Genomic DNA, 25896 nt, shown 5'->3' on the forward strand with positions numbered 1-25896 from the left:
AGATGATCATGTCGAAATCGGCCGGATCACCACGACGAGAAAAAGACGCGAAAAGATTGGTCTAAAAGCTTTTTCATCCTTGAAAGTTTAGCGCCAGTCCACGAATACATTGGCTGTAGTAAGCACACAGGTGTACACTGTGTTGCCTACACTGTAAGCGACACTGTACGCCGTGTTGCCTAAGCTGTAGGCACCATTCCACGAACTGTAGTAGTATGTGATCCACTAGATGGCAGTAACGCAAGTTTTACCTACCAATACTGACTCGCCGCTAGAGATTAGCACTTAGAGGTAATCAGAGCGTGCAGAAGCATACTGTTGTTGCAGTGCATTGTATTCTGTCTGACTCCAAAGGAATTGTTCACTTTCGAAGTATACACTGTGACCTGTAATTAGCGAATTCTTGAGACTGTGCATTTCTCATTGTATCTTGCACCATGAGAAATGAAGTAAATATGGTGTTAGAGGTTTTACACCAGACTGAATTACCGTATTTATCACGTAAAGCAACCAACATCAGGAGGAAATAACTATGGCAAATATTATTTTCAGTTTCATCAAGGAACCTGAAGACTGTTATCACTGAAATCCTGGAGGATGAAGAACTGGTGCAAATGCATTCCGAAGATACTGCTGCCTGTTTATGAGCTTTTGAATGTTGATGTAGCTAAGAACGTTATTCCTTTCGATTATGTCAAGAAGGCAATTTAAGCTAAAAACAGAGGGCGATTTTTGAAAACAATCATGTGTCACATCAGGACAGCAGTTATCTATCCCGATTTCAGAGATATTATGAACAACAAGGAACAAAATGAGATAAATTTAATGTCATATCGGAGTACGTGTGGTCATATTTTCAATAGGCAAGGGTTAATCTAATGGCTGTGCACGATATTGATAGAAGTCTGGAGGCGTGCAAAAAACTTAGAACGCTTAGACTGACTTCTTTCAAAGCTGGATCCACCTGGGTTTGGAATTTCAAGGCAGTTCACAAGATTGTTAGTCGCAATTTTGCCAACTTTATCAGTTACAAAAATGCTCAACCGCGAGAAATGATTGTTAATTCTTCGATTGCATTTGGTATTAAATTAACTAACAAGACCGTTCCTAATTATTCATCAGATAAAATTCTGAATACCGACCGGTCTTGATTTAAATATTAAATTTACAAAGACTGCACACTATCTAGCATCGGTGAGAGAAACAAGATTGTTTGAGAAAATATCTGGAATATCACATTCGTATACAATTTAGCCCATTGTATCCATGGAACGTAAACTTATCTCTCCAATTCTTATTATGTTATATGAACCAAGTGGCACATTTGGTTCCCTTGTGCAACAGAGCACGATCAGACCTCTTAACATGAACACAGAGAGGGCAAAATAAAATTGGATTTGAGCGAGATTGACCCATATTAATGAACAACACAGAAGATGCTGGAAATGGCGTTATTAGAAGAAATGAAAAACTGAGAATCCACATGTCCTGACACCACTTCATTCAGAAACCGCCGGCAGAAGTCAACATGCGAAGGTTCGTCTGGACGCTTTAACGCATGCGCAATAGTAAATTTGAAAGGATACAGATGCAGGTCCTTTTTTAAAACGTTTCGACACGACAATCTCTTAATTCCCACTTGCACAGATAAACGGCGTAGAGATTTCGTCGGACTTCGTTCCACTCGTGCATTGTTTGCTGGAGGTTTTGACAAAGCACTTCCAGTCTTAATCTCTTGAGCAAACATTTCCACACAGGTTTTCCATGAATCGTGCTTCGCATAACACTCGACAATGAACACGCGCTGTTTTATCGCGAGCACCATGCTGTGTTGCATTCAACTGGTCACTAAACACGTCTGCTCCTCCCACTCACTCACACGTAATGACACAGCGACGTACTCGGGAGATGCACATGCGCAGACATGTGACGACAACCGATTGGTGCATCGAAATCACGGTTTCCAACATTTGCTGTGATGTTCAGTTCTCCTTCTTTCATTAACGAGGGTCAATTCCGCGTTAGGATTATAAATATTTTCCGAGCCACTTTTACTTTGTCCACGCTGTATTAGAAACTCTTTCAAAATCAGACATAGTGGACCAGAGTATTCTTGCACAACAGCGGGATAACTGTTTCTCTCTCAATATTGAAACAAAATCTTCTCTCGTTCTGATGATGATAATGCTTGTTGTTTAAAGGGGCCTGACATCGAGGTCATCGGCCCCATCTCTCGTTCTAGATTGATTTGCATTCCATTAACTAAATCTGTTCGTAATTCCGTATAAACTCATATAGGTAACAACCATTCCAGCCGGTGCAGCTTCCCTTGTTCGAACTTTGGATGTATACTCTTTCTGTCAATGGAAGAAGTTTGAAAAAATCAATTTCGTGAGTGAGTTTTATTCGACAATATCGATTTCGGCCTTCAGAGCCGTAAGCTACCATCAACCTTCATTCGTTTATTTATAATCTGTTCTGTATTCATATATTCAGTAACATGATTAAGTACACCTGGAAGAAAGCTATAATTATTTTTCTGTTGAATGTGATGTCTTTGATAATCCTGACAACGCTAGTTGGGACACTAAAGTTTAGAGTTGTTCAAACACAATTCTATCATTCATCTAATGTATTTAAGAGATTTCTACATTAAGACCCACAAACATATTTACGTATATGTAAGTACAGCACGAATAAATATTATCATAACCATTTATAGGCCCTACCTGAGTTTCCTGTCGTATTCATTATTGTACCAATATCTATCTAGGCTCATGGACAAGTATAATTACCGCTATGGGAAGTTAGAACGGGTATAATAAGCATTGATTACATCTGAACTTTCCACCGTATTAGATTTTATACCATTATCAATCAGACACTTCGCGAATATTCCTTGTGAGAAAAATTGAGTAACAATTACAGTAGATCAAAAAGACCAGTGCGTTTTTGACCAAGTGCTTCGGAGTTATTTTTTTTTCAATATTTTGCTGTGCCTGATGCACAGACCACTAATAATAATAATAATAATAATAATAATAATAATAATAATAATACAATAATGTTATTGACTTAACTTCCCTTTAACTACTTTTACGGTTTCCGAAGACGCCGAGGCGCCGCAATGTAGTCCCGCGGGAGTTCTTTTATGTGCCAGTGAATCTACCGACACGACGCTGACGTATTTGAGCATCTTCAAATACCAGCGGACTGAGCCAGGATCGAACCTGCCAAGTTGAGGTCAGAAGGCCAGCGCCTCAACCATCTGTGCCTGGCCAGACCATTATTAATTCGATACATCTCTATTATCACTTATACGATGCTGAGTTACTATACTTGGAGCTTTATTTAGGTACTTTGTTTGGAAAATTAAAATTACACCTTGCCTTTTGAATGTTCAGTCCTATAAATAAATTCAATTGACTTTCATCATACATGGCTGTTATATGCTATTCCCGAAAGCGAAGGAACTGTGTAAGAGTGACCGAAAATCGAACATTAGGTATGACAATATTTCCTGCCCAGACATGGCCATCTTCTATCTTTGCTATACATATCTTTTATCACAACTCAAAGGATACCCAGAAATAAAAGTAGCCCTCAGTATCAGTAAAAAGCAGTAAAATGAATACTGATGTTTGTTGTTAGGTTTACATTAACTAGAACCTAGATATTTTAAATACCATAGGCAACCTATAACATATATTCACTAAAACAATATTTAAAACAAGTCGAGTAGTGGCTAACTTTGGTAAATTACACGTGCTGTTTTGGAATTTATCATAATTTTCGAAAACTATGATAAATATATTCGTATAAATTTCATACTAACATAGTAATAAAGTAGTAATGTTGGCAAGGTTGGAAGACTGTTCTAATGAAGGAAAACTGCAGTGCAAAGAATAATATTCGAGAGGCATGACAGATGAGCAGCTATCAGTCACTTTAGGTACATTTTAGTGATTATGGAAAGAAATACAATTCTCTGCCTTGTACATCTGGGGAAAGGTATACACCTACACATGTTTAAAGAAATTCTAGAAATAAAAGCAATGAAATATCCACTACAAGTTACATAGAATTCTTTCAGTGCAAAGAGCACCACAGCTACGTCACACTTCTCACATACCTTCATTAGTAGGAGGGACTGCGCTTGACGGACGTTACCAAGCGCAGTTCTCTGGTGTTATGACATGACATCGGCAGCTGTCTCGTGTTAACCGCACGCATGTGCATGCATTTCCAGGAAATTATTCATTTCAGAAAACTGGTTGAAAATCTAGAACTACGTAATATAAAAACTAAAACAAAGCAATCACATTCCCCGAAGTTCAAAGTAAAAAAATTTGCGTCAGATAAAATGAAAAAAATATTCTCGCCATGCAAGAAGAGTACTCATATTGTAGCTAATTTTATTTCTTAGAGTTGTTTTAAGTAATAATGCGTTGTATTTAAAGACGATTTTAGGAGACGGCAGGGAGAAGGAATGGGAGTCTTGAAAGTGCTAGAAATCTACTACCACGTCAAACTACGGCGCCAACATTCGACCCCATAACCTTGAGTATGAGTCTAGCGTCTAGTTAACAACGCCACACTAAAAGTAACCTATGTATTTGGAACCGTGAGACTACGAGAATAAGCTTTTTTCAGTAACACTTACTTACAATTTTAATTTAAAGTTCTTTATGAACCTAATCATTTTTACAAGCTCTATTGGGTGGGGGAGATGGCTGCCTATATCTGCCTATATCAACAATGCTAAGTTAAAAGATAGACTCATTAGTGAACAGCTTATCCCAGCTAAAGTGATTATTTACATTCCCCGTATTACCTGTATTATAATAATAATAATAATAATAATGTTGTTGTTTTAAACGTCAGTCCATAGACTGGTTTGATGCAGCTTTCCATGTCACCCTATACTGTGCTAACATTTTCACTCCTACAATAACTGCTGCACCCTACATCTGCTCTAATCTGCTTTTCATATTCATACCTTCGTCTACCCCTACCTTTCTTACTCCCTACACTTCCCTCAAAAACCAAATGCACAAGTCCTATTATGATATCTCTTCTTGTGAAATTTAGCCACAACGATCCCCTCTCACCAATTCGATTCAGTACCTCTTCATCGTTGGTTCAATATATCCATCTCGACTTCAGCAATCTTCTGTAACACCACATTTCAAGAGCTTCTATTCTCTTTCTTTCTGAGCGAGTTATTGTCCATGTTTCACTTCCATACAATGCCACGTTCCAAACGACAGTCTTCAAAAAAAATTTCTTTTCCTATACCAGTATTCGAAGTGAGCAAATGTATTGCCTCAAGAAAGGTCTTCCTCGCTTCTGCTAATCTGCATTTTATGTCCTCCTTACTTCTGCCATCGTTAGTTATTTTACTACCCAAGTAACAATATTCATCCACTTCATTTAAGACTTCATTTCCTAATCTAATATCTCCTGCATCACCTGAAATCGTACGACTGCAATCCATTACTTTTGTTCTGGACTTATTTATTTTCATCTTCTACTCCTCACCCAAGAATCCGTCCACACCAACAACTTCACCAGATCTTCTACAGTTTCAAATAAAATAACAATATCTTCGGCAAATCTCAAGGTTTTGATTTCTTCTCCTTAGATTCCCTTTCTAAATTCTTCTTTGATTTACTTTACTGCCTGTTTTATATAAACATTGAAAAGGAGGGGGGACAAGCTGCAGCCTAGCCTCGCCCCTTTCTGGATTGCTGCTTCCTTTTCATAGCCCTCGATTCTTATCACTGCAGACTGATTTTTCTACAGATTGTAGATAATTCTTCGTTCTGGGTATCGGATACCGATCACCTTCAGAATCTCAAATAGCTTGGTCCAGTCAACATTATCGAATGTCTTTTCTAGATCAACGAACGCCATGTACGTGGGCTTGTCGTTCTTAATTCGATCCTCTCAGATCAGACGTAAAATCAGGCTTGCTTCACGTGTTCCTACATTTCTTCTGAAGCCAAATTGATCTTCTCCCAACTCAACTTCAACTTGTCTATCCATTCTTCTGTAAATAATAGATGTTGGAATTTTACAGGCGTGAGATTCTAAAGTAATGGTGCAGTAGTTTTCACACTTGTCGACACTGGCTTTCTTGGGAATAGGTATAACAATATTCTGCCGAAAATCGGATGGCACTTCTCCTTTCTCATAAATCTTGCACGCTGACTGGAATAACCCCGCCATGCTGGTTTCTCCTACCAATCAGTAATTCAAAGGGAATGTCATCAATTCCAGGTGCTTTGTTCCTATTTGCGTCTCTCAAAGCTCTGTCAAATTATGACTTCAAAATTGGGTCAAACATTTCATCAACATCAACAGCCTCGTCTTGTTCCAGAACCATATAATCTATGTCCTTACCTCGATACAACTGTTGGATATGTTCCTGCCACCTTTCTGACTTGTCTTCTTTCCCTAGAAGTGGTTTTCCATCTGAGTTATTTATATCCATGCCCCTAGTTTTCCTTTCTCCGAAGGCTTCCTTGATTTTCATGTACGCAGCACCTACCTTTCCTGGGACCATACAACATTCAACATCCTTGCACTTCTCCTTCATCCATTCTTCCTTGGCTGTCCTGCACTTCCGATCCACTTCATTCTTTAATCTCTTGAGTTATTCATGATACATAGTTGATCTTTCCTTTCTTCCTAATATCTCTTCAGCCGCACTACTTTTTTTTTTGCTATTTGCTTTACTTCGCACCGACACAGATAGGTCTTATGGCACGATGGGACAGAAAGGCCTAGGAATGAGAAGGAAGCGGCCGTGGCCTTAATTAAGGTACAGCCCCAACATTTGCCCGGTGTGAAAATGGGAAACCACGGAAAACCATATTCAGGGCTGCCGACCGTGGGGTTCGAACCCACTATCTCCCGGATGCGAGCTCACAGCTGCACACCCCTAACCGCACGGCCAACTCACGTGGTAGCAAACCCTACTGACCTCATTCTTCATGACTGTCCATTCTTCTTCTATTGTGTTTCCTTCTTCCTTCTCAGCTGCCTCTGTGGATCAGTGGCAGAGTGTCGGCCACCGGATCCCAGGATAGCGGGTTCAAACCTGGCAGAGGCAGTCGGATTTTTGAAGGGCGGAAAAGAAGTCCATTCGACACTCCATGTCGCACGATGTCGGCATGTAAAAGATCTCGGGTGACACATTTGGTGTTTACCAGACAAAATTAATTAAATCTCAGCCATAGACGCCCAAGAGAGTTTCGGTTTACTCGGTCTGCCATCTATCAGTAGGCCTAGAGTAAAACGGAACGTCGAAATTGACGAGCAGACAGCCAGATGTCGTCAAATTGAAATGTCTGCACACGCTAGATGAGGCCATACGGTTATTATTATTATTATTATTATTATTATTATTATTATTATTATTATTATTATTATACAGTATTTCAATATCACTAACTACTCTTACGGTTTAAGGAGACGCCGAGGAGCCGGGATTTTGCCCTGCCGGAGATTTTATCATGCCGGAAAACTTATCCACAAGAAGGTGGCGTTGCTTGAACACCTTCAGATACCATCGGACTCAGCTGTGATCGACCGCACCGACTAGGACTCCGAAAGCAAATACTCTACTATGTGGCCCACCGCGATAATCCAAAAAGTGAACTTAATAATAATAATAATAATAATAATAATAATAATAATAATAATAATAATAATAATAATACTGGGCAAGTTGGCCGTACGGTTAGGGGCGCGCAGCTGTGAGCTTTCATCCGGGAGATAGTAGGTTCGAATCCCACTGTCGGCAGCCCTGAAGATGGTTTTCCGTGGTTTCCCATTTTCACCTTAATTACGGCCACGGCCGCTTCCTTCCAACTCCTAGGCCTTTCCTATCCCATCGTCGCCATAAGACCTATATGTGTCGGTGCGACGTAAGACCACTAGCGATAATAATAATAATAATAATAATAGTATTAATAATAATAATAATAATAATAATAATAATAATAATAATAATAATAACTCTAATGACTCTTCCTTGAACGTCCCTTCAATCTCTATAGAACTTGGGAGACGTAGTGGTGCCGGAATTTTATAACGTAGGAATACGTTTACGAAGGATGGTAATGATGCCAGTCAGGATCGAACTCACTTGGGAACATCTAAATGACTGAGCTACTGAGATCAGTCAATAAACACGTTGCTATATAATTACGTCGTCTCCAAGGTGACATTAGATTTTCTAATTTTGTATATCAATTTTGTTGAATCATAATATTAAATACAATTCAGACATTTTACCAAACAATACGCCTGAATGTCTCAACCAGGTTGCTATATACGTACGTTCCTGAGGAGTAGGCAGAAAACCCAGGCTCAATTTCGCTTTTGGCTAAGTGTATAAGGCCCGATACCCTTCCTGACACCGTACACTTGTTCTATTAAGAATACCACTCTAAGTTGCCCTGATTCCAACAAGGAACATCAAGGTTCAGGACACGTGTGGCTAGACTTCCTTACGAGCACTTGAAAGATGCAGTGCTTCGGTTTCATACAAATACCCGAAATCGTATGAAATGGGTGTTTATGTACAACTGTAACTATCCTCATTAGGACAATGGTAGCAAGATGAAACAAAACTTTGCAGTAGTCTCCCCCTTATTTTCGTTTGTTCGTGAGAGCCTAACATACATATATTGCCAGTCTTCTTTCCCCAGACTGATTTAGTTCAAGAAATTGGATTGAAGAAGGAACTACAATTATTTATTCATTTCTCCTAACCGCGTTAGGGAGAGGTAATCAAAGATGACGTTACCGTAACTGAAATGCGTTCCTCTTAAAATATATTGCCGGATATACATCATTTTTCTATTTTGCAATCTGCGTTACGTCCCACCGACACAGATAAGTCTTATTTCGACGATGGGGTAGTAAATGGTTAGGAATGGGAAGGAAGCGATCGTGGCCTTAATTAAGGTACAAACCTAGCATTTTCCAGGTGTGAAAATGGAAAACCACGCAAAACGGAACTTAAGGGCTGCCAACAGTGCGGTTCAAACCCATTATGTCCCGAATACAAAGATCAAATTTCATAGGGTTTCAAAGATGTAGAAGGAGAAGTTAGTACTTGAGTAAAATATTGAAGAAGAAAATGTAAAGTCACTCAGGAAAGAATGAGCGTATTGTACTGAATATACCTTGCATTTAGTACTTTACTTTCTTCAGCTTGTCCCAGTGGGGTCGCTGCAGCTAGCCAAGCTAATTTTTCGTTTGGCCGGGGGTTCAAGACTGGATACCATTCCTGACGCAACGTTATTCTTGCGATGAAAATCTCGACCCAGGATCGACCGGGATTCAAAACTCCACATTTTGGGTGGGAAGCCAGCAGCCAAACCACTGAGATAATCAGGCTTACCTTGTATTTAATAATTTATCAGATATACGTTTCATTATTATTAAAATATAATTAATGTACAGTAGATGTAAACTCTGTGGATACCCTCAACCCAAATTATATCCATAGTTTCCATTGTTTCTGAGGAAAGTGTACCTGCGAGGAACTTTTACAATTTTAAGTGACTGTACGTGTGAAGTAGAAATAAAAACTGCATCCCAAGTGCCTTAGTGCCAATGAATTAAACTGTACTTAAACAAGTAATCTGGGAAAGAGCAAGTATTGTTTGTGATTGTGGGTTACTCTTGGAAATAATAATTAAAATGTTATTACGTTGACGTACAACTACGTGAATAATTTTACGTTCTTCGGAGACGAAAATGCCGGAATTTTGACCCGCAGGATTTACCTGGCGATATATCTGCTGAGTGTTACGTATTTGGGCACCTTCAAATACTGAGAATGAGTTAGTATTGAAACTGCGAACTTGGACTCGGAAAGCCTGCGCTCTAAGCATGTTAGTCACTCAGCCAGGCGCTCACGGAAATGGCCATATAACAGTTCGTAGCGACACCTCGAGGAAAGAATATAACTTGGTTATAAAAAAAAAAGAATTCCGTGTCGCTATTGCAAACTGCTACCGAGTAGAGTGGCCGCGCGTCTACGGCTATGGAGCCAAGCTCTGCATTCGGGAGAAGAGTGGGTTCGAACCCGACAGTTAGCAGTCCTGAGAATAGTTTTTCTGTGGTTTCCCATATTCACTTTCAGGCAAATGCCGGGACAGTTCCTATTCATACGCCACAGCCGTTTCCTTCCACTTCCTTATCCATTTGCATTCATCATAATACATTTAATCTTCACTATTTCCTCAACTGAGGTTGGCGTCAGAACGGGCATCTGGCCGTAAAACATGACATACAATTTCATCTTACCTGATCTCCAACGCAGTATCAGCACGGGACTAATGGATGGACATACATATTGCAGACTGGTGCAATGGAGGTGAACTGCATGTACCGATTCAACCATATACCAGCGCTCCTGCCATTCTTAAATTTCTGGCAGTGCCGAGAATCGAACCCAGGCCTCAGAGGACGGCAGCTAATAGCGCTAACCGTTACGCTACCGATTCCACGAGTCGGTCGTGAATCGAACTCACAGCCTCGCAGCCCATGGGCCCTAATGTTGACCATCCACCTACAAACTCAGACGACTGGATGATGTCTGATGTCGTGTGCTTGTAGATTGAGTCATCTGCAACTAATCGTGGTCTAGGGATTGGCAGAGAAGTTCCCTCCTGGTTGGTCCGCCACGATTTCCAAATTTCCCACGAATTTAAGACTGGTTTTGTTGATTCGTAACGTCGTTAACTCTGCTTTAGGTTCATAATTTAGCACTTAAGTGCACCAAAATTCCGTTCATAGCCACCGTCGAAATGGTTTCCCATCGTTTACCATTTCGACTCCAAGCAAGTATGCGCTAACCTCAGTTAATTGGAAACACACACACGCACCAGTGTATTGACATAGGCTAACAAAACTTCAGCAAACAAGTAACACGTATTGACCAGAAGTCGTCGAAATGTAGCCACCTTGGTAAGATGCTAATGGCGATGTATATCAGTTATCCCCTAACAAAATATCTCTCTGAATGTCACCCAGTGCATGTAGAATCTTGAAATGAAATGTCACGTGCCTGTGGTTCGGATTCCACGTAAAACTATCGAAACTGTGGCTATGATCAGGACACTACTAGTCACGTAAACCGACAAGCCTCCTTATAAACAAAGCAAGTTGGCTGCGCGGTTTGGGTCACATAGCTGCAAGCTTGTATTCGGGAGAAGGTAGGTTCTACCCCACAATCGGCAGCCCTGAAGATCGATATCCACAGTTTCCAATTTTCAGATCGGTAAATTGCTGGGGCTGTACCTTAATTAAATCCATGATCCCATCCTTTCCTGACCTAGCCCTTTCCTACCCAGACAGTTGCCGTAAGACCTGCGACGCAAAACAAATAACATTAAAAAGTTTTCTTAACAGCTATCTCTTTCTCGTTCCTGACCCAAAAGTGAGCGAACTACTCGTATTGTGCAGAAGAATTACCGTCAAACTTGCTAAGCCCCCTCCCATGCTATGTTATTTCATAATGAAGTATTTCTAATATGCGTTCATTCAAACAATACTTTCCCAATAAACTTGCGTAGTTCTATAGAGAAAGTGGCATGCAGAGTTTAGGGCTGTTTCTAGCGAACGTTATCATTTCAACTCGTTTTAAACGTATAAAAACCGAGCTCGATAGATGCAGTCGCTTAAGTGCGGTCAGTATCCAGTATTCGGGAGACAGTAGGTTCGAACCACACTGTCGGCAGCCCTGAAGATGGTTTTCCATTTTCACACTAGCAAAAATGCTGGGGCTGTACCTTAATTAAGGCCACGGCCGCTTCCTTCCCACTCCTAGCCCTTTCCTGTCCCATCGTCGCCATAAGACCTGTCTGGGTCGGTGCAACGTAAAGTAACTTGCAAAAAAAAATTTAAAACTTCATCTACTGTTGACAAAGTGTAGATAAACCTCTATATCAGGGCCTCTGCACGGTGCAAAAGACGATTTCGCTTGGTTGACCAGAGTGCAGACCCCCACTCCCCGACTTGGAGTAATAGCGCTGTCTCTCTCTTTCCCCACGCCTATCTCGCTCGCTCTGCCTGTCTCCCTCTTCCTCACTTGCTCCCTAGCGCTCCAAATCCAAGCCGATCTGAACCGAGTTGAGCCGAGCTTAGCCGAGTAGCCCAGAGACGAAGCGTTGGTCCGAGCCGAGTCGAGCCGAATGGAACCGATGCACTGTGCGCAGGAACTCTGCGCCTCGGTTTGCACGCGTGAGATTTCTGGCATTTGAGAGGTCCTGCTCCATATAGTAACTTGCCAAGAAGAGGCCTGGTGCAGGTCTTTCGAGTTGACACCGTATAGGCGACCTGCGCGTCTGTGAGGATGGGGCCCTACCTATGATGAATTGTGAAGATGAAAGCGTCACACACACCCAGGACCCTAACCAGCGGAATTAAGCTATCAAAGCTAAAATCCCGACCCGGGGCCCTCTGCACAAAACCCCATTTAGCCATGGAGCCGGACTCCGTTGTTCTTATACCCGGAGACGTGAAATTTTCAGCCGATCACATTCTATTCTTTTCGTCGGGAAGTAAACATATGACTGATTATTATCAGGTTGAATATTAAAATCCACAGCCTGTTTCCAGCCATAGAATGGAATCAATAGAGCCCCCATCTAGCGACGAGGATGGGAAATGTGCCGCCAGCCTGACGCACTCCTCTGGGGCTATGATAAATGACCGACAGGTGAAATGAAATGTTAATGCAGAGTGTTGCTGGAATGGAAGATAACAGGGAAGACCGAAGTACCAGGAGAAAAACCTGTCCAGCACAAATCTCACAGAGAGTGACCGGGATTTGAGCCGCGGTATGAAGCGCTGAGAGGCCGGTGCGCTGCCGCCTGAGCCACGGAGGCTGTTACTTATCGCCAGGTTGACTTCAGTATTAAACATTCTTTTACATATTTCTTGTGGTTATTACAGCCGAATTCAGGCCTTATAAGGTAGACCCTGCAAAGAGTGTGTGAGGCGTCTACCAAGTAAGGAAAACTGCGTGTTTCCATGATGGAGGATAGTGTGATGTGCGAGCTGCAGTGATGTTGAGTACAGCACAGATCCACAACACTCGGAACGTTTATAATTAAAATTCCACGTTCCAGTCAGGGAGTTTAACCTACAGCCCGGGGCCCTGACCACTTAGCCATGGAGCGGGATAATCTTGAACATGAAATAAAAATAACAATAAGAGCATAGTAAATTGCAGAGCCATATTTCCTAGTCTTATGCCTGAGTTAGGAAAGAAACTGCGCGAACCAAATGAATACCTTGTCATGTAAAAAGTAGGTTCACTTCAGTCAGGATTAATTCATGTTTTAAAGTCATTAGATTATTGATTGAGTTGGCGACGTGGTTTGAGCCGAGTAGCTGTTAGCTTGCATTTGGGAGATTGTAGGTTTGAACCCACCTGTCGACCGCCCTGAGGTTGTTTGCCATAGAGTCCCATTTTTAAATCAAGAAAATGCAAGGGCTGCATCACAATAACAAATTAGCTCTTTTTAATTCGGGAAGAATAAATCTATATTCCAATTTTAATAAACCCTGATACACACGGTACAATATTAATTTACTTTTCCAACAATTTATTTTCAACCTTTTTCAATTTTCCTTCACACTACTACTCAACTATAAATAAATAAATAAATTTGTTCTATTTCTATACTAAAACATATATAATTAATGTTATTTCAATTAAGTAAACTCTCCCATTCACTAATTTTAAATTGATATTTTCAAAATAATTCGAATCGCACGAATATCCTCTCAGTGTAAATATAAATAAAAAGGCCATGGTCGATTCGTTTCCAGGCCTAGAATTTCCCTATCCCATCGGCGCCATAAGGCTTTCCCGAGTCGGCGTACATAAAGCCAATGATGATAATAATAATAATAATAATAATAATAATAATAATAATAATAATAATAATAATAATAATAATGAAAATAATAATACATACGAGCGACTTGGCCACGCGGGTCATGTCTTATAGCTGTGAATTTGCACTGGGGAGATGCTGGGTGCCAATTTCTCCGTCGGCAGCCCTGAAGATGGTTTTCTCTGGTTTACCATTTTCATACCAGGGGGTTTACCTTAAGGATACAGCTGCTTCCTTCTCAGTCCCCTTATCATCCTCGTGTCACCAAAAACCCTTCACTGTGTTAGAGGAAGTTAAAAATCCTAGCAAAATAATAATTACAATAATGGTTTCACGTCGAAATAAGTACGTTTACGCCGTCGATATCACGAAATCTCCGATGTTAAGCTACAATGGGCTCGGTAAACTCTTGGAGGAGTAAATCATGAGCTGTTGACTGCAGGAGGAGCAAAATGTGACTCTTCACCCTACTGCAAGTAAACTCCGGCTCAGGATGACTGTCACTGACCCCTGACTTAACTGACGGCAGTGACAAGGTCGCCAACGTTCAAGTTTGGATACACCACTTTATTATTATTATTATTATTATTATACATACATACATACATTATCATTATAGACTGTTATGCCTTTCAGCGTTCAGTCTGCAAGCCTCTGAGAATTTACTAAACGTCGCCACAATCCTCGATTTGCAACTAGTGTTGTGGCCTCATTTAGTTCTATACCTCTTATCTTTAAATCGTTAGAAACAGAGTCTAACCATCGTCGTCTTGGTCTCCCTCTACTTCTCTTACCCTCCATAACAGAGTCCATTATTCTCCTAGGTAACCTATCCTCCACCATTCGCCTCACATGACCCCACCACCGAAGCCGGTTTATGCATACAGCTTCATCCATCGAGTTCATTCCTAAATTAGCCTTTATCTCCTCATTCTGAGTTCCCTCCTGCCATTGTTCCCACCTGTTTGTACCAGCAATCATTCTTGCTACTTTCATGTCTGTTACTTCTAACTTATGAATAAGATATCCTGAGTCCACCCAGCTTTCGCTCCCATAAAGCAAAGTTGGTCTGAAAACAGACCGATGTAAAGATAGTTTCGTCTGGGAGCTGACTTCCTTCTTACAGAATATTGCTGATCGCAACTGCGAGCTCACTGCATTAGCTTTACTACACCTTGATTCAATCTCACTTACTATATTACCATCCTGGGAAAACACACAACCTAAATACTTGAAATTATCGACCTGTTCTAGCTTTGTATCACCAATCTGACATTCAATTCTGTTGGATTTCTTACCTACTGACATCAATTTAGTCTTCGAGAGGCTAATTTTCATACCATACTCATTGCACCTATTTTCAAGTTCCAAGATGTTAGACTGCAGCCTTTCGGCACAGTCTGCCATTAAGACCAAGTCGTCAGCATATGCCAGGCTGCTTACTACATTTCCACCTAACTGAATCCCTCCCTGCCATTTTATACCTTTCAGCATATGATCCATGTAAACTACAAACAGCAAAGGTGAAAGATTACAGCCTTGTCTAACTCCTGTAAGTACCCTGAACCAAGAACTCATTCTACCATCAATTCTCACTGAAGCCCAATTGTCAACATAAATGCCTTTGATTGATTTTAATAATCTACCTTTAATTCCATAGTCCCCCAGTATAGCGAACATCTTTTCCCTCGGTACCCTGTCATATGCTTTCTCTAGATCTACGAAACATAAACACAACTGCCTATTCCTCTCGTAGCATTTTTCAATTACCTGGCGCATACTGAAAATCTGATCCTGACAGCCTCTCTGTAGTCTGAAACCACACTGGTTTTCATCCAACTTCCTCTCAACGACTGATCGCACCCTCCCTTCCAAGATGCCTGTGAATACTTTGCCTGGTATACTAATCAATGAGATACCTCGATAGTTGTTGCAATCCTTCCTGTTCCCTTGCTTATAGATAGGTGAAATTACTGCTTTTGTCCAATCTGAAGGTACCTTACCAACACTCCACGCTAATTTGACCACTCTATGAAGCCATTTCATCCCTGCCTTCCCACTATACTTCACCATTTCAAGTCTAATTTCATCTATTCCTGCTGCCTTATGACAATGGAGTTTATTTACTATCCTTTCCACTTCCTCAAGCATAATTTCACCAACATCATTATCCTCCTCCCCATGAGCTTGACTGTTTGCAACACCACCATGATGATTTCCTTTTACATTGAGAAGATGTTCAAAATATTCCCTCCACCTCTCCAGTGATTCCCTGGGATCTGTTATGAGTTCACCTGAATTACTCAAAACACTGTTCATTTCCTTTTTCCCTCCCTTCCTAAGATTCTTTATTACTGTCCAGAAAGGTTTCCCTGCTGCTTGACCTAGCCTTTCCAGGTTATTACCAAAATCTTCCCACGACTTCTTTTTGGATTCAACAACTATTTGTTTCGCTCTGTTTCTTTCATCTACGTACAAATCCCTGTCTGCCTCGGCCCTTGTTTGGAGCCATTTCTGATAAGCCTTCTTTTTACGTTTACAGGCTGCTCTCACTTCATCATTCCACCAAGATGTTCGCCTTTTCCCATCTTTACACACACTTGTTCCTAGGCATTCCCTTGCTGTTTCTACTACAGCATCCCTGTATGCCACCCATTCACTTTCTATATCCTGAACCTGATTACTGTCTACTGTTTGAAACTTCTCACTAATCATGTCCATGTACTTCTGTCTAATTTCCTCGTCCTGGAGATTTTCTACCCTTATTCGTTTGCAGACAGATTTCACTTTCTCTACCCTAGGCCTAGAGATACTTAGTTCACTACAGATCAGATAATGGTCTGTATCATCGAAAAATCCCCGAAAAACTCGTACATTCCTAAAAGATTTCCTGAATTCAAAGTCTGTTAAGATATAGTCTATTATGGATCTGGTACCCCTAGCCTCCCATGTGTAGCGGTGAATAGCCTTATGCTTGAAGAATGTATTCGTAACAGCTAAACCCATACTAGCACAGAAGTCCAGCAAACGCTTCCCATTCCCATTAGCTTCCATATCTTCCCCACATTTACCAATCACCCTTTCATATCCTTCAGTTCTATTCCCAACTCTCGCATTGAAATCGCCCATTAGCACTATTCTCTCCTTGCTGTTCACCCTGACCACGATGTCACTCAATGCTTCATAAAACTTGTCAACTTCATCCTCATCTGCACCCTCACATGGTGAATACACGGACACAATTCTTGTCCTGATTCCTCCCACTGACAAATCTACCCACATCATTCGCTCACTTACGTGCCTAACGGAAACTATGTTGCGTGCAATGGTATTCGTAATAAAGAGCCCTACCCCAGACTCTGCCCTTCCCTTTCTAACACCTGTCAAGTACACTTTATAATCTCCTATCTCTTCCTCCTTATCTTCCCTTACCCGAATATCACTTACTCCTAGCACATCCAGATGCATCCTCTTTGCTGACTCAGCAAGTTCTACCTTCTTTCTTCCATAAGCCCCATTAATATTGATAGCTCCCCATCGAATTCCATTTCGTTCGCCAAGTTGTTTCCAAGGAGTCCCTCGCCTGTCAAATGGGAGTGGGACTCCATTACTCCCATTATTATTATTATTATTATTATTATTATTATTATTATTATTATTATTATTATTATTATTATTACACCAAGCAAGTTGGCCGTGCGCTTAGGGGCGCACAGTTGCGAACTTGCATTCGGGACACAGTGGGTTCGTACCCCACCGTCGGCAGTCCTGAAGATGGCTTTCTGTGGTTTACCATTTTCACGACCACATCCTTCCGCTTCCCTATCCCATCGTCGCCGTAAGACCTATCTGTGTAGGTACGACGTAAAGAAGCTTGTCAGACTTGTATTATATACCTTTACAAGTTTGGACGTAGCTTAGCTGCCGGAATGTTGACCCGTATGATTTGTTTACGTGCCGGAATATCTACCGACACGAGGCTGACGTATCTTGGCGCCATCTAACACCAACGGTCTGATACGGGATCGAACCGCAAATTTAAGCTCGGAGTGCTCTACAGCCTGAGCTATTCAGAGCGGCTTAGTAAAAATTGCGTTTACTACTTGAAGATCTTAGCATTCCATAATTACGTAGTCTTCTTTTTCTTCTTCTTTATCTGTTTACCCTCCAGGGTCGACTTTTCCCTCGGACTCGGCGAGAGATCCCACCTCTACCGCCTCAAGGGCAGTGTCCTGGAGCTTCAGACCCTGCGTCGGGGGATACAACTGGGGAGAATGACTAGTACCTCGTCCAGGCGACAACATCTGCTATGCTGAACAGGGGCCTTGTGGGGGGATGGGAAGATTGGAAGAGATAGGCAATGAAGAGGGAAGGAAGCGCTTGTGGCCATAAGTTAGGTACCATCCCGGCATTTGCCTGGATGAGAAATGGGAAACCACGGAAAACCACTTCCAGGATGGCTGAGATGGCAATCGAGTCCACCTCTACTCAGTTGACCTCCCGAGCTTGAGTGGACCCGGTTCCAGCCCTCTTACCACTTTTCAAATTTCGTGGCAGAGCCAGGAATCGAACCCGTGCCTTCGAGGGTGGTAGCTAATCACACTAACCACTACACAACAGAGGCGGACATTACGTAGTCAATAATAGCGGAAAATTTGCTTTCTGAAGTCCACCAGAGGTTAATTACGTTATCATAGAGAACATGGATATCGTTTCTAAAATGTTCTGTACGTTGAAATAGTGGCTTATATGAACTTACATTAAAAACAGTTAGAAAACTACTTATAAATCATTAATAGAAAATATTCTAGTGAAATATATAAGAGAGGAAAACCAATAAATCTACGAATTTTAACTTGGTTATAATATCTTCTAGCATTTCGCTGTATATCATGGAAATGTGAGAAATTGTTTACATTAAAATGATACTCAGATATCAGAAAATAAATCAAATTTATGTTCACGGACTTTCTAGGGTTCTTATGGAAATTAATGGGCACTATCAAACAATTGTACTGAGAACGCAATAAAATACCAGAATGTTACGCGAGCAAATGAATAATACCACAAACTCGTGCAATTCTGAACTCTCGTACAGTTTTCTCAAAAGTCCATTGAGAACACTGAGGTCACTCCTACGTATTATAAGAAGCCAGTGGATGTCACGTTAATTTGAAGTTCCTTCGAATACAGTCGCATACAGTAACAGAGAGGCGCAGAATGGGGCATTTATGACGTACATCAGTGCTTCAGTGGAGGGAAAAAAAAGGAGAGGAAAGGAATTTCACTTACAGTCGGAGAAACTTTAATGAAATGTATGGAAATTGAATTAATTATTACGAGCTGACAGTCAGCATCCGGACAGTATATCAAAGAGAAGGAACAATGGTAAAGGAAATGGCGTATGGCATTTAGTGCCGGTAGTGTCCGAGGACAAGTTCGGCTCGCAGATACAGGTCTTTTGATTTGACGCCCTTAGATGAACTGCGCGTCATGTTGAGGATGAAATGGTGATGAAGACGACACATACACTCAGTACCCGCGTCGGCGAAATTAACCGGTTACGGTTAAAATTCCCGGCCCTGCCGGGAATCGACTCGGGACCCCTGTGACCAAAGGCCAGCACGCTAACCGTATAGCCATGGAGCCGGAACAACGGTAAAGTGAGACATTTCATTCTGTCCTCGACATACGCACAGAGCTCCTGAGTGGAGGTAATTCAAAAGGGAGGCTACCAATCAAACATGATGGCATAAGAATTTCCAGGTCCTACATGCGGTAGAATTAGTATCAACTATAAAGAGTTGGAATAGACTTATAGCAATGACACTTGGAACGATGATCAATTTAAGACATCAGAACATCGTTGCATGATTGCCCTTGTTGCACAGGCGTAACAAAATGAGCGATTCTGAATAGGAATCTGGCAGTTTTCTCATGTGCGCTAATGCGAGATTATACAGGATGTATCAGAAATGTACGGACAAAAATATCAGGGATGTTCTTCGTGTTATGATAAGAACGATGGTGCAATCGGATTAACGGATGAAACTTTTCTTTTCGAGAAAATAGGTTACTTTGTTTCTTCCGAGCGCGGGATTCAAATACCGTGCGTCAGAGGAGGGAAGGGAAGGGAGGGGAAGTGATATACAGAAATAATGCTCGGTGCGAATGCACAAGTTTCTCATTCGTTGCGCATAGTCGCTTCCCAGCAGTGTACAGTTTATTCTTCTTCTTATTTTATACCGCTTTTCCCACACTTGTGGGGTCGCGTGTGCGAACTGTGTCGCACATGTGCATTTGGCCCTAAGTCACGGCCGAATGCCCTTCCTGACGCCAACCTTATATGGAGGGATGTAATCACTATTGTGTATTTCTGTGGTGTTTGGTAGTGTAGTGTGTTGTCCGAATATAAAGAGGAAAGTGTTGGGACGAGAAGAATTAATCAAAGACGATTAAAATTCCAGACCCAACCGGTAATCGAACTCGGGACCCTCTAAACAGAAGGCCTTAACGCTGACCATTAAGCCAATGAGTCGGACAGACAGGGTACAGTTTGTTCTGCAAAATTGCCTGCTATGCGAACCCCGTAGAAAGAGAAGATGAACTTGTACCGAGATACAAGCAACTTTTCAGGTCTTTTGCGGCACGCTACGCATCCTGAACAGAATCAAAACGTCACTACTACACCATTGTTAACTGTGCATCGAAGTAGGAAATAGAAATAAAAATATATTTATTGAAAGTTAATTACAAGTAGGACCAGAGGTCCATTTGGCTGTAACTAACTGCCACTTTAACTTAACTGTATCAACTAATATACACAATCTAATAAAAATAATATATACAAAGCCTACGATACATTTTCCTACTGGGGATATAAGAATAAGATTAAAAACTAAACATCTAATACTTTTACCATTCATAAACGTAGACTATACTAACAAGGAAGGGAAGACATTAGACAAACCTAAGAATGTTAATACCGAGGATGAATTCAGAATAAAACTGAGCATCTAAAATGTATCCTGAAGATTATGATATTTCGTACTATTTAATTAATTTGGTGAAAATTCACTTACATGGCTTAATAAGTGGAAAAGTAACGGTATTGAAGACATTTTTTCCTGAGTTACAACACTACTTTGCTGTATTTCATGTAGTTTAAGATCGTTGTATAATTGAGAGGTAGTAACAATGAAAAACTTACTGCACTTTACCGTACGATGCTGTGGATCATGCACTTCACTCACCTGAACTAAGGACTTGGTCAAATATGAGGGAGCATTATATTTTAAATTTCTCAGGAGTAAACAAGCAGCTGAGTACGATAGCCTATACCTGAGTTTCAATCACTCTGCGGCTTTGTGGTAAGATATTACGTGACAGTCTTTACGGTTATTGAAGACGAATCGCACACAGGCATTCTGAATACGCTGGAGTTTTCTATTATTTTTCTCTGAGATATCGCTGTAAATTACAGCGCCGTAATCTAAAATAGGTTATACCATAGTTTTGATCAACACCTTTCTCACCAAAACAAGGAAGATACGGCAAGTTTCATGGAAACAGATGCAGTATGCCAGACACTTTCTTGTTGTATATTGATGTAGTCTTTCTTTCTATATCTAGATTTATTTTACTAATACTTTCGACAACACGATTCACAGGAAAATGGTAATAGATCTGTAAATCATCGGCATACATATGATGTCTCGTGTGCCGTAAAACTCCAGGCAGATTGTTTATATACAGCGAAAACAAAGGGAACGCAACACGGAAACCTGAGGGACTCCAGAATGTACAATAGACCATTTAGAGAAATGTTGTTTGTAAAATACTACACGCTGAGACCTCCATTTCAAGAACTTTTCAAACCACGGCAGAGCTGATGTAGATATACCCATTGTATGTAATTTAGTCAGAAGGAGGTCATGATGAACTCCATCAAATGCCTTGCTTAAATCGAATAGTACTAGAAGTGTTAGTTCCTTTCTGTCCATTGGAAACTTCATATCATCGGTGTCTTTGAGAAGTGGCGTCGTAGTGCTATGGCCTGTTCGAAAACCAGACTGAAACGTGTTAAGAATAGAATAAGTATTTAAATACGAAGTAATTTGTTGGTAAACAATCCGTTCTAATCCATTACCTAATATTGACAAAATACTGATTGATCTGAAATCATCAAATTTTTGAGGAGAAGAAACTTTAGGAACAGGTCGAATATTGGCCATTTTCCATACAGCTGGACAGACTCCTGATTGTAAACAGAAATTATACAGGTCACCTCTAACCGTAGTGATTATATCCAAACAGTTCATTAGTAGCAAAACTTCACACAGTACATTTATTATTAAAACAATCCATGAGCCCCATTAATAAAAATAATTATGCAAAGGACCGGTGAAGTTTGCCGGTGTACTTTTGCACTCGAACCGCTGTTCATACGACCACCTGTATGCGCCTCCTCGCGCAAGATGGCTGCTATACATAGGCTCTTATGAGACTCCCTAGGGATGCTCGCGCAAGATGGCAACTATCTAATTCTACAAGAAGGCGGTTATACATACCTTCTTATGGGATGGCTTAAGGGCTCTTGCACAAGATGGCTGCTGCTCTTATGAGACGCCCTAGGGACGCTTACGCAAGATGGTGGCTATCTAATCGCTCAATATGGCGCTGACAGCGGCCATCTATAATCAACAGAGCACCGTGCTGCTTAGCTACTACCTTTGAAATGTGGCGGCGGGCAATTTCTAAGTGCTTTTTTGAAAGCGGTTAGCCGCCATCTTTAATTATATGCGCATGGCATACTACTAGTATCTTGAAGGAAAGTAAACTTTATAGCGTGGAATTTAACAGAACAAGCAAGCAAGCAAGCAAGCTGCCCTTCCTACGATCTTATAGCAAGCTGCCCTTCCCAACATACTTACCGAGCTGCCCTTCTCAACATACTATTATCTTAGTTTTTTAAACCAAGGTGCTGTTAGAGATGCCAGCTATGGGTGATTGCACAGAGGCTACTGCGCAAGATGGCGGCTGCTCTTATGAAGAAAATTAGCTCAGAGGCTACAACACAAGATGGCGGCTATACATAGGCTGTTATGGCCTTCTCCTCTGTTAAGACATATCTCTCTATCGAACAAGTTTAAACATGCATCGCGAAGGCTAGAGTGAGCACGTGCTGCAGCGATGACGTCATCATAGTTGTGCATGTTTAGACTTGATCGTTTTCTTAATAATGAGTAGATGTAAGGAGGCAATGGAATGCAATAAGTAAAACATTTTGAATGCAATCAAAAATTTATCTACAATCTGCTACAACAATGTTCGTTTTGCTGTTGACAAGGTTGCTATGCTGCTTAACAACGTTGTGCGAAGAGGTAGCATGCTTCCAAAATGCCTCCTGCAACATTCAAATTGAACAAAACATTTAGAAATATATTATACTAAGTGTGTTACGCTTCACAAAGAAGATAATGCACTTCTTACCTTGTTGTTATTCCTTTTCTGAATCATCGACATCAGGTACTGCCCCCATTTTTCCCGAGCTAAGCCCAGCCATCGAGCGAGGAATCCCAAGGTGGACCGTTCGATCGTTGGCTATCACTTTCTAGAGGCATTTAAGAGTTGTTAAGGATTGATGACCAAGCAGGATAAAAAGAAATATTAAAACAACACTCTGACATTTATTCACATAAGCAGATAAATAACAAAATATTCTTGATGATATTTTTCTTTTAACATAACAGAGCTTTCATAATATCGGATTTCTTCCTCGATTTAGAGTGACACGTGTTCATATCTCCAGCTCTACTGTGCTGTAAATGAAACCAAAGAAGTAATTAGGCCACTTGCCTTTTTAAACCAAACATTTGACTGAAAGAACTAAATAAATTAACATGTGTTCAAAGTTTCACCAATTTAAAGTCGTCTCAACACGTGGTTTTTGCGATATACACAACTGAATTAGTCATTTACAGTATTTAATATTGATCAATGACACCAACATGAACTTCAGTAGCAAAGAAAAACTGTTTCCAAATTCTCAAAATTAATTAATTATTATCTTGATTATTATTATTATTTTATCATTCAATCAACCTGTTTCATTGTCACACGATCGTGTTCTTATTAATTCTCCACCGCATCATTTACCTAATGTTCATCATTAGCATTTCAGAGTAATGATTTTTAATTAATTGTTAATGACTTACTTTCACAATGTTTCAAAGCAATCATGCGGCCGACAAAATTTCTACCTTTGATCTTTGCATTTCATTTCTATTCAAATTAATCTTAAAGTATTTCAGATTTTTAGAAATTTACATTACCAACGTGTGAGCTAGTTAAATAAATTCTGTTTACAAATCGAGTGCCTTCGCAAAGTAACGAGATGATCTTTCCTTTTAAATCTCGCTAATTAAAAAAAAATTAAATTCCTTCCTAGTCTTCCTTGACTTAATTTAATTAAACTTTCCCTTAAGGGCATGAAATTATTTCTTAAGGCAACACACAACGATGAATGTGATCCGCGTCACAACGAGTGCGCGACCAGATCAAAATTAAATGAAATCAACATGGCACAAGAGAAATATACACATTTACACACACACATTCATACTAGGGAAACACGTTTTTATGTACACTATTTACATCGAATCCTGATTTGGCAAATTTATTTATGATTTTTATCGATGGTCGGGACGCGTAATGTCTCGCAGAAATAATCCGTGTACAGAAATTCTCCTACATTAATGGTGGCTAGTGATCGAAGTCACGGGTATAACTTGGTAGAAACACGTTTCACATATCAGCGCAAGCTCATCTAATTCATGAGATTATAATGGAAGATTCTAGTAAAATCCATAAGCACTACCATCATGTGGGCTACAGGTTGAATTTACCGCAAGCGTGAGCCTTACTCGCATTATTTTTACTTCCTACCTGTGAAATACACTCGCAAACACGTGCTCCACTAATTATAATCTATCTTGCGCTCCAAATACACGAGAATAAATCAATATCACCACTAATTCATCATTTACTCAATTATGCAACAAGTATCCCTCAGGATAGGCCATATTCCAGACCCTTCATGAACAGAGCACATTCCATCTCACATTTAGGAACTCTACAGTAGTTTTATGGCTCACGAGCGTTTACATCTGTTTTACCCGATCTTTAGTCAATATTATTATTATTTAAGTGATTATTACATCTACTGATTCTCCTGGAATGTCGTAAAATTAGATGACTTCATCATAAAAAACAACAAGTGATTTTAAAAGACACTAGGTTCGACCCTATTCACTCAAGATGTACACGCAAATTTTCCGTCCGGTAACTTTCAATATTACAAATAAAGTAGATTTATCGTGTGGTCAGTGATTATTAAACTTAAGCTCCTTAAGCATGGGAAGTCATTCAAAGACAACCTACATGTCTACTCTAATAGATTCCAAAATTTCATTCACACGTACCTAGTCTACCACGACACCTTAAGAAGTAGGAAAATGAAACATTTCTAACTACAGCAAACTGATAGATCTACGACTTAAGAAGAAAGATCTCTAGTTGTACAAAAGATAAGACAGATAAATTAAATTAAAAAGGTACTCAAGTTTTTGTAGAGTTCGATTCCCGTCGACAGTCAGTTATTTCAGCATACTCCGGCCAGTCTCCTTCCCATTACCAGAGACGCCTTACATTTTTACAGCTCCATGGAGGCTCTGCGATGGATGTCCCTCGATGAAATGATGTTGGTAATTGCGGAATTCTTCATCTTGAGGTGTTCAATTCCAAGACGTCTTCCGTTGATTGCTGGTCACAAGCTGTAACTAAGATGACAAAATTAAGTATTTTTGCACAAGCACACGCAGAATATAAACAGCTCGTCTACACTGTCACACTTAACTTGGCTCCTAGGTGTTTTTATTCCACAGAATTCACTAATCATCAGACT

The sequence above is a fragment of the Anabrus simplex genome, chromosome 2 (assembly GCF_040414725.1).
Source record: "Anabrus simplex isolate iqAnaSimp1 chromosome 2, ASM4041472v1, whole genome shotgun sequence".
NCBI classification, from domain to species: domain Eukaryota; kingdom Metazoa; phylum Arthropoda; class Insecta; order Orthoptera; family Tettigoniidae; genus Anabrus; species Anabrus simplex.